Here is a 9245-nt window from a genome sequence, read left to right on the forward strand (position 1 = left end):
TACATGCTATCACTCCAGCTCTAATCAACATTTTCTAATACTGACGTAGGTATTACAATAATTATCTACATTTTCCATTATTCTTTGACGTAGTTTTCACACCTTTCATGTTTTCTTTTTTTTTTGACTAATGAATAAAATTAAATTAATGTTTGTTTTCACTATATATTAAATAGTTTTTGTATTCAACAGTTTTTTACTTGAAAATGATTATTGTATAATCGAAACATGTTGTTGAAATGCAAAAAATTGTTGTATTTATTAGACTTATTACCAAATTTATGCTATTACGACCATATATTTATATATATATATATATATATATATATATATATATATATATATATATATATATATATATATATATATATATATTTATATATATATATATACATAGTAAAACTCTGTTGTAGACAAGTACAATTATAGATCAATATAATTATAATTGAGCCAACATAATACTTGGTTATTTATTTGGTTATTCATTACACCTATCTGTACCAATAATCTTCCAAATACCACTCAAGTTGCTCTACTTATTTATTACACAACTATATATTCCAGTCTTGTCTAAAAGTCATCACTTTTTGATTGATTAGAATAGGCATCTGATCTCGAATGTGATTTTTGTTGTGTAACAGCATGGGGCTAGCAATATCTGGGGAATTGTAACCTAAATTAGCTGAGATTGCCTCTATTTATAAAGACTTAGATTGCCTCTATTTATAGTATTAGCCTTTTATTCAACTCCCGATTCCTCTACCTCAATAGACAATAAATCAAAAAGTTTTATATCAAAAGCGTATCAGGGGTACTAGATGATTTTGTGTCCTTGATATCCTTTCTACAAAAATTATTATCCTTTTTTTAACGTGTATGCATTTTAATAAGAATCGGAAACGTTATGACATTTTTATTTCTTTTATTAATTTTTAACCATTTTTTTAATTTTTATTTTTATTGATGTCCTCTTTAAATTACATAGTTACATAAAAAAATTTATTTATTAAATTAAAGACAATGTTAACCTTAAGCTGAATTGTTGGTCATAACCAGCCCTGTTTGTTTATCTGCGATTTCCGCAGCGACAGCGCCATCGGGTGCATAACCTTGAATATTATAGAAGTGTCTTTTTACACCCTGAAAACTTGATCACAAAAGTTTCTTTAATCAGCGCACTATGAAACGAAAAGCTTTAAAAGTGGCCTAAAGATTTTTTTAATTGTACCATTCTCATCGATTTTTATTACAACTTATTGTTTGGTCCTCTCGTGTCTACTATACTTCTTGGACAAGCATTTTCCCAACCTGGATGAAGGTTAAAAAAAGTCCGCTAACATTCGTGCATTGTTTATACTTTTAAAAACTTTTTTTTTATGAATAATTTAAAATTCTTTTTCATTAAGCTTTTTTCGGGCACTATTATTTTGTTTCAAAAGCAATTTCAAAAGTGGCTATTACTTCTGATTAAAAAGTAGGATAATTTTTCACGACTTGGAAGATTTAATTGGGAAGATTAAAACATTTGTTGCCAAGCCGAAAATCAAATATGACAAGCACGGAAGAACCTTCTCTCGACTTGAAAAACGTGAAAAAGAATGGCTGCCTTTAGAACTGTATGCAAGATCTGCTGCGTTAAAACTGAATGCAGTACCTGTTTCTACATGAAGACCAGGAAGGCCTGCAACACTATTGGTTGAAAACTTATAGAGAACTAAAGGAAGAAAAGTATTCAGATATAAAATCTACATGCTTTGATTGCTAATTTTATGTTAAATAGGTATACTTATAAAAATATAAAAAGTTATATTTTTTAGTTTTATTGGTGACCATTGTACAGAAGAACTTGCCTATGCTGCTGCATTGAGGGCTAAATCAAGTCTAGAAAAGGCAGACTTTTCGAAAGTTATTAAACTATCTGTGAAAAATCAAATTCTAGCCACAAAAAGTATTGAAAATATGAAACCTTATCCAGTAATAAGCAAAAGCAAATAAGCAAACAATAAGCAAAACCAAAAGCAGAAAGCAAAAGAGGCTCTTGCATTAAAAGTAAACTGTGGTCTTGACAATATTACTTAATATTTACAATATTAGGCGCTTCACTGAAATAGAATGCCGAGAATTTCCTTCAGTCAAAGAGATTTTTTATGAAAAATCCAAAATGTTATCCAGAAAATTTGGAAATTTCAGAAGCATCTGCTAAGTATTCTGTTAAGTCAATAGTGAAACACGCTTAATCAAGAATTATGAGCATATCTAGCACAGAAAGCCAAGATGGATCAGAAACAATTGGAAAATCTGAAAGCTGGAATGTATGGAGCCTTGTCTCAAAGTGTATACCATCAAAAGTTTAATGGCACAGATCTTGCAACTGGAGTTGAAAACGAACTTTCTTTGTTTCAAACTGCAGTTGCTCCGTTAAAAATAAAAATAGGGGTTACTCCTTATGGTCAAAACCCCAGTTTTGCAGGCTTTTTCACCTGCAATACCAAAAGAAACAAGGGAGTTAACAAGAGCTGATGAGTTAGATCTAAGAAACAAATAGAAAGTTTTCAAGATTTTAAACTTTTCTCTTCTCTAACCAGAAAATAAAGATATAAATAAAATTGAGATAACCATGTTGGACGGCAAGCGAATGTTATAACAGATACAAATTCAACACAACTTTGCAATAATTGTTCTGTTTAGCCTCGTGAAATTAACAAGCTGGATAAAATTAGAGAAAAAGTATTCAATGAGCAATTTCTAACTCTAGGAATACTTACACTGCATTATTGGATACAATTTTTTTTAATTCATTCTACACATGGGATGTAAAATAGATACTAAAAAATACGGTCCCGGTTTCCAAAAGATAAGTTTTCTGTAAAACCTCGGTAAAAGAAAATCAAAATAAAGTTTGGAGAGTAGATAAGTTTAGTTGTTGATACTCTTAAGGAACGTTTTGAAAATACCAATACAGGAAATACTGCAAGTAGAGCAATTCTTGTAGAAGAATTTTTCTCTTAAATAACAGGAGTTAGCTTGGATATCATTGTAAGACTCAGAAACATATCAAATGTAGTTTGCAGTGGATTTCACATAATTTTGGATTCTTTTAATGATACTTCTTTGAAACTGATGGCGGAAACCTATCCTAGGTGTATCATCTCACCCACAAATCACAAGGTCTAAAACATGGATTTCTAATTGCTGAGCATTTGGATCTCCCCATTCGGCCAATATTGAGGAGGCTCAGGAAGCACAAAATAATAATAATAATAAATGCAAGACTTAATCGCGCATGCGAAATATCTAGAACTAATGTGATGTGGAACCAATATTATTATCTACTTATAAGGAGCGATCCTGTGATTTTATCAATTCCTTTTAAGAACTCTACACAACTACTGGTCTGAACTTTGGTCCTGATCTACATGACCTCTATTGAGGAGAAATATCAGTTTTTTTCCTGAATAAATGCTATTTTATAAAAATTTGCATAAAATTAAAATTAGAAAAAAAAACGTGTACTAAAATAATTCAGGAGGTAGGGGCTGGAGAGTGGGGTCCACAACTTGAAAACTAAGAAATAACCCATTATTTATGTTAATGACTAAATTGAAACAAATAGTTTGATAAAAATGTCCATTATTTTTCAAAGTTAAAGCATTGTATATATTGAAAAGTTTTGAAGACTTCACTGTTTACTCTTTTAAGTATATTTTTTGTAATCAAAGTATTTTCTTTGTTAATCTATGTTCATCAAAAATATCTATGCTCGTCAAAAAGTTCTTTCTTGACCTCTTTGTAAATATCTTAAATGTTACATATCATTATTGCTAGTGAGTTTAAAATCTTATTTTCTATGCGAAGATAGCTTAAAAAATTAATAAAATCATTTCGATTACTTATTTTTTATTTTTAGTTTATAATTGGTAAATGTATCCAGAATGAAAACGCGTTCTTAAACGGCGCAAAAATTAAAAGAAAAAATCAAATCATAATAATGAACTCATGCAAAGGTAATAATAGTAAAGAGGAGATGGAGACCTAAGCGTAATGTTTAATTGGCTAATAACTATTACAAAACTATAGATAATTTAGATTCAATACTTAAAGGGGACTTAGGGACCTATGTCACTTTTTTAACAAGACATAATGAGAAGACCAGAAAAAGCAATCGTTCGTAAAGTGAATAACAAAATGATAAAAATAAAAATGAAGAGATCAGTATTCCAGAACACTATATTTTAGATGGCGGTACATTGCTACACAGAGTATGAAATTCAACAAGTAGTATATAGTCTATAAGTATATAGTCTATAAGTAGTATATAGTCTATAAGTAGTATATGGTCTAGGAAATACTGAACACGATGTTTGGGATTTTTTAAGAAATATCTAATGAAGTTAGAAAAAAGTTATAATTATGATTAGAAAAATTAAAACAATTAACCTTAGACAAAAACGAATCGTGTTTTTGCCTCATTTGTTAATGCACACCCAGTGACATCGTCAGCCGGAAGTTGAAGTTTGAGCTTATTAGTTTTTCTACTTTCATGGCTATTTCCTACTATCATTCATAATAAATCTTTCATGAGTATTTTTCTACTCTCTTTCATGATACATCTTTCATGACTATTTTTCTACTCTCTTTCATGATACATCTTTCATGACTATTTTTCTACTCTCTTTCATGATACATCTTTCATGACTATTTTTCTACTCTCTTTCATGATACATCTTTCATGACTATTTTTCTACTCTCTTTCATGATACATCTTTCATGACTATTTTTCTACTCTCTTTCATGATACATCTTTCATGACTATTTTTCTACTCTCTTTCATGATACATCTTTCATGACTATTTTTCTACTCTCTTTCATGATACATCTTTCATGACTATTTTTCTAGTATCTTTCATGATACATCTTTCATGACTATTTTTCTACTCTCTTTCATGATACATCTTTCATGTCTATTTTTCTACTCTCTTTCATGATACATCTTTCATGACTATTTTTCTAGTATCTTTCATGATACATCTTTCATGACTATTTTTCTACTCTCTTTCATGATACATCTTTCATGACTATTTTTCTACTCTCTTTCATGATACATCTTTCATGACTATTTTTCTAGTATCTTTCATGATACATCTTTCATGACTATTTTTCTACTCTCTTTCATGATACATCTTTCATGACTATTTTTCTACTCTCTTTCATGATACATCTTTCATGACTATTTTTCTACTCTCTTTCATGATACATCTTTCATGACTATTTTTCTCTTCTCTTTCATGATACATCTTTCATGACTATTTTTCTACTCTCTTTCATGATACATCTTTCATGACTATTTTTCTCTTCTCTTTCATGATACATCTTTCATGACTATTTTTCTAGTATCTTTCATGACAAAGCTAGAATAATCTTTTTTTGTTCTGCTAACTTCTTCAAAAGAGACATAAATAATAGTTAAATTTAAAAAAAACAACTGATTTCATTACCATATAATTTTGGGTACTTGACAACAAGATCAAGTCAAATGTATTAACGCCTTAAGTTTGTTTAGTGAGTCATGTTTGATAACTTTGTTATTAATCGTTAGTACCTGTCTGTGAATACTTTGCTGATGTGCTCCACGCCAGCGCCACAGTAAAATTATATTAACAAATTTCCAAATGCAAAAAATCCCCACCATTTTTCTAGCTTTTGTAAATTGTTTGTAAAGCAGCTCATTAGAACAATTAAGTTAGTGATTTCTGATATTTGTTGAAACACTGAAGCAAGAGGCTTGTACTGAGATTTATTTTAGCGACCTTAAGTGTAAAATACTTGTAAATTGATCTTTTTTTCAAAACATGAAAATCCTCCCAGAAAACATTCTTTAGAGAAATTTCAGTGGAACTATATAAATACTTTAAGCGGTCCACTGTAATTTTGCTCATTGGTTACTTAGATGACCATTAGTTACAGCCGCCAAAAGTGCCTGGCTGCTGACTAGCCAATATATTACTTGTTGAAAGGTTATTGGCTGGCCACTTTCAGCAGATGATGATAATGATTCATTAAGTAACCAATCAGCAAAACTCCAATGAATCGCTCAAAATGCGAATATAGGTCCACTTTAAGCCCACTACATAAATGTTTGCAAGGCTTTTAAGTTTATTTGGATAAAAAATGCTGCGGGATTGTATAATTGAGTTGTGCCTGTTACATTTTGTTCAGATATTTAACATCGTTTGTTGTTTGATTTTTTACGTTTCAACTAGAGATGTGCGGGTACCCAGTTTGGACCCGGGGATCCGGTAATTTGGCGGTTTTACCGGGTACCCGGAATCGGCCATTTTGTTAATGTACCCGGCACCGGGTATCTTTAACAATATTTTTAACAGACATAACCTTCAAGTGCTGTAACTAATAAAAAATAAAACTCCATATATGGAATATATAAAATGTCTATCAAAAAGGATTTAAATGTTTGGCAAAGTCATTAAGTTCATTGAAGTTTCAAATCAAAAAATATATTTTTATAGCTTAAGTACCTCTGAAGTTTGTTGATTCTTTTTTTTCAGTTATTTATCCTTATTTGATTTTCTAATCAGCGCATAGTTTTATGCCCATTAGGGTTATTAGTATAATATCTATATTCTATTGAAAGTATATAGGGGGCTCTATGAAAAGATTGCGATGACGTATTGTCACCTTCATCTTCTTTGAGCCCCTGTCTGTTTAATTCTTTATTTTATAAACATAATTGTATTAAGAAAAAATTATATATTATATTGTATATACAAAAACGGTGCTTGTTGACAAGACTTTACTGTCTTCTTCGTTTTTACGGACATATTTATTCTTTCTTGTATACGTTTATGTTGATATTTTTTGTTAAACAGCAAAATAAATGAAATACGAAAAAAAAAATAATAATAAATATTGTTTTAGTGTTACTTTAAATTGTTTAGAAATATTAATAGCCAGATAAAAAATAGTGCTTCAACCAAAAAACCTCTTGATAGTTTCAGTAGTTGATTATTCCTACTTACTAAATCTAGACGTGTCTCTAAAAAATTACGTTTTTCAATATATTTTTGCTACATGTTTATTGCAAAACGTTGATAGTAAGCAATACTGCAAAAAGGAAACTGATTTATATAGATATAAAAACCGTAAAGTAAAACAAAATAATTTGAGAATACGAAAGAAATAAAAAGAAAAAAAACAGAAAAAAAACTATTAGTTGCTTCTTTTTATTGCTTAAAACGCGAGAGAAAGATACATTTTTCGCAATTTCAATGAAAGTTTAATATTTTACGTAGGTCGTTTTTAAATAAGTTTTTCACTAAATGATCGTTTGCAATAAATAGACGTTTAAACCAACGACTTTTTAACCAACATAGTCGATTTTCAACTGAATTTTTTTCCATGAAGTTTGGGAAGTCGGAAGAGAAATTAATGGTTTTCGCAGGGCATGGCTTTTAAGTTTTCAAAATGTCGTTGTTTAAAAAAATTATTCCTCAATTTCTTATGAAAATTGTCAATTTCTTTAAAAAAAGAAGGTCCACAAATAAAAAGGTAAGGGGAGGGGTGTGCCCCCTCAGAAACGAGAGAGTCTGTGCTCGCTCTTGTTTCTGAAGCAAGCAATCTACCACAGCGCCATGGCTGCTAAAAACAAAGAAATATTGCATAGTGTTAAGGGGTTTTAATTATTTTTAAGCCATTTTTAAATATCTAAATTCTGTTCAAATAAAGTTTTCAATCAATTTTTGTCGGAAAAATTATTTGATCGTCTACTTTATGATAATTTCGAACGCTGATAAAGTTTTTCATTTGTCACAACCAAAAAATCATAAAAGAAATTAAAATGAAATAAACAAAGTGTTGTCTAAATTATTTTTTATTTGTTTAAATTTTATTTTATTCTTACTTTTTTTAATGGACTCGGTGCTGGGTATCCGGTCTCGGACCCGGTTTTTACCATCGCGTACACGGAATCGGGGATCCGGCATATACTGGTTCCAGCACACCTCTAATTTCAACAATACGATTAAGCCGAATTCAATTGGCACAATACTTTTTTTAACACAAGATTTTCATTCTTTTCATTCATTAAGCAAATAAAATCATTCCTTTCGCATGTAAAAATACAACTGGCAATAAACATTTAACATACAGTTACAAAAATTCTCATCACTAAAAGATATGCACTAAGTCATCAAAATTTCACTAACTTTTACACGTATTTTACACTAAAGCTAAAAAAAATGTTTTTTATAGGTAAATAAAATGTAACAAAAGTTATAATGTTTAATCTAAATTTTTACTTTACAACCTACATTTCAATATCTTGTGACCACGGCACAGTGGGAACATTCCATTAAAATATGTGGCCAAAAGTATAATCGTTGTATTTATACTAATCTTAAGCCTTAATTAAGTAAATTATTTTTTTGTTTTGTGTTTAACCAGCTGATAAGCGCAGCAAGAGGAAGAGGGGGGGGGGGGCAATGTAATTGAGCAGTATAACAATTCATGTCGCCTCTTTGTAACAACACTAAGTAGTTTGACTAAATTAGATTTGCGTTTATTAAATTCTGTTTTTTGAGCCACTGACAATATTTTTTCGACGGATTTCGTTTTTGAATAAAAAGATGTACTTGCTATCAATTATCTTTTGATGTGAGAACTCAATTCATCAAACTCTTTTGTTGGTCGACATCTTCTTGCTGATTTATTTGATAACCCCTCTTTGTTAGCTGGTGATTCAGCTAAATTATTTGTTTTAAAAACTAAAAGCCAAACATTATTTTTACTATAAAATACTTCTTTTTTCAATATGATGCATGCCGTAGTGCAATATACTTTGCAAGAGTTAGTTTTAAACACTTTTTAAATAAATTTACTTTGTCTTCTCTGACTTGAATTCTAGTATTTACATTATCAAAAGTATTTTTCGAAACCTGAAAGGCATTGCATAACTTGTCTTAAAATAATTTCCTCCATTATCCTAGGACATCAAAAATGCACTTTGAAATATTTTTTCTTAAATTATTATTATTTTTTTTTTGTAAATATATTTCGCTGTTCATATAAAAATAAAATAATAAAATTTCAATGAAACTTTTACGTTACACAAAGAATAAATATAAAACAGACAGGGGCTCAAAGAAGATACGGATGACTGGTGTCACCACAATCTTTTCATAGAGCCCCTTTACGATAACATTTAAAGTCCACATGGCTTTAGTAAATTTACA

The 9245-nt window shown here is 29.7% G+C and overlaps 1 protein-coding gene across 2 annotated transcripts in view; it reads right to left on the minus strand.

Moving 5' to 3' along the window:
• LOC101239648 (cilia- and flagella-associated protein 69) overlaps positions 1-1098 on the minus strand; it is an 81068-nt gene extending 79970 nt beyond the window's left edge. Inside the window, exon 1 of one of the 2 annotated variants that reach the window (XM_065810156.1) lies at positions 1029-1098. The gene's annotated coding sequence lies outside the window, so the exon portion shown is untranslated. The remainder of the gene's footprint in view (positions 1-1028) is intronic. The other variant, XM_065810155.1, reaches the window with a different exon arrangement.
• Between the last annotated feature and the right edge of the window lie 8147 nt (positions 1099-9245).

The sequence above is a fragment of the Hydra vulgaris genome, chromosome 11, assembly GCF_038396675.1.
Source record: "Hydra vulgaris chromosome 11, alternate assembly HydraT2T_AEP".
Lineage (NCBI taxonomy): Eukaryota > Metazoa > Cnidaria > Hydrozoa > Anthoathecata > Hydridae > Hydra > Hydra vulgaris.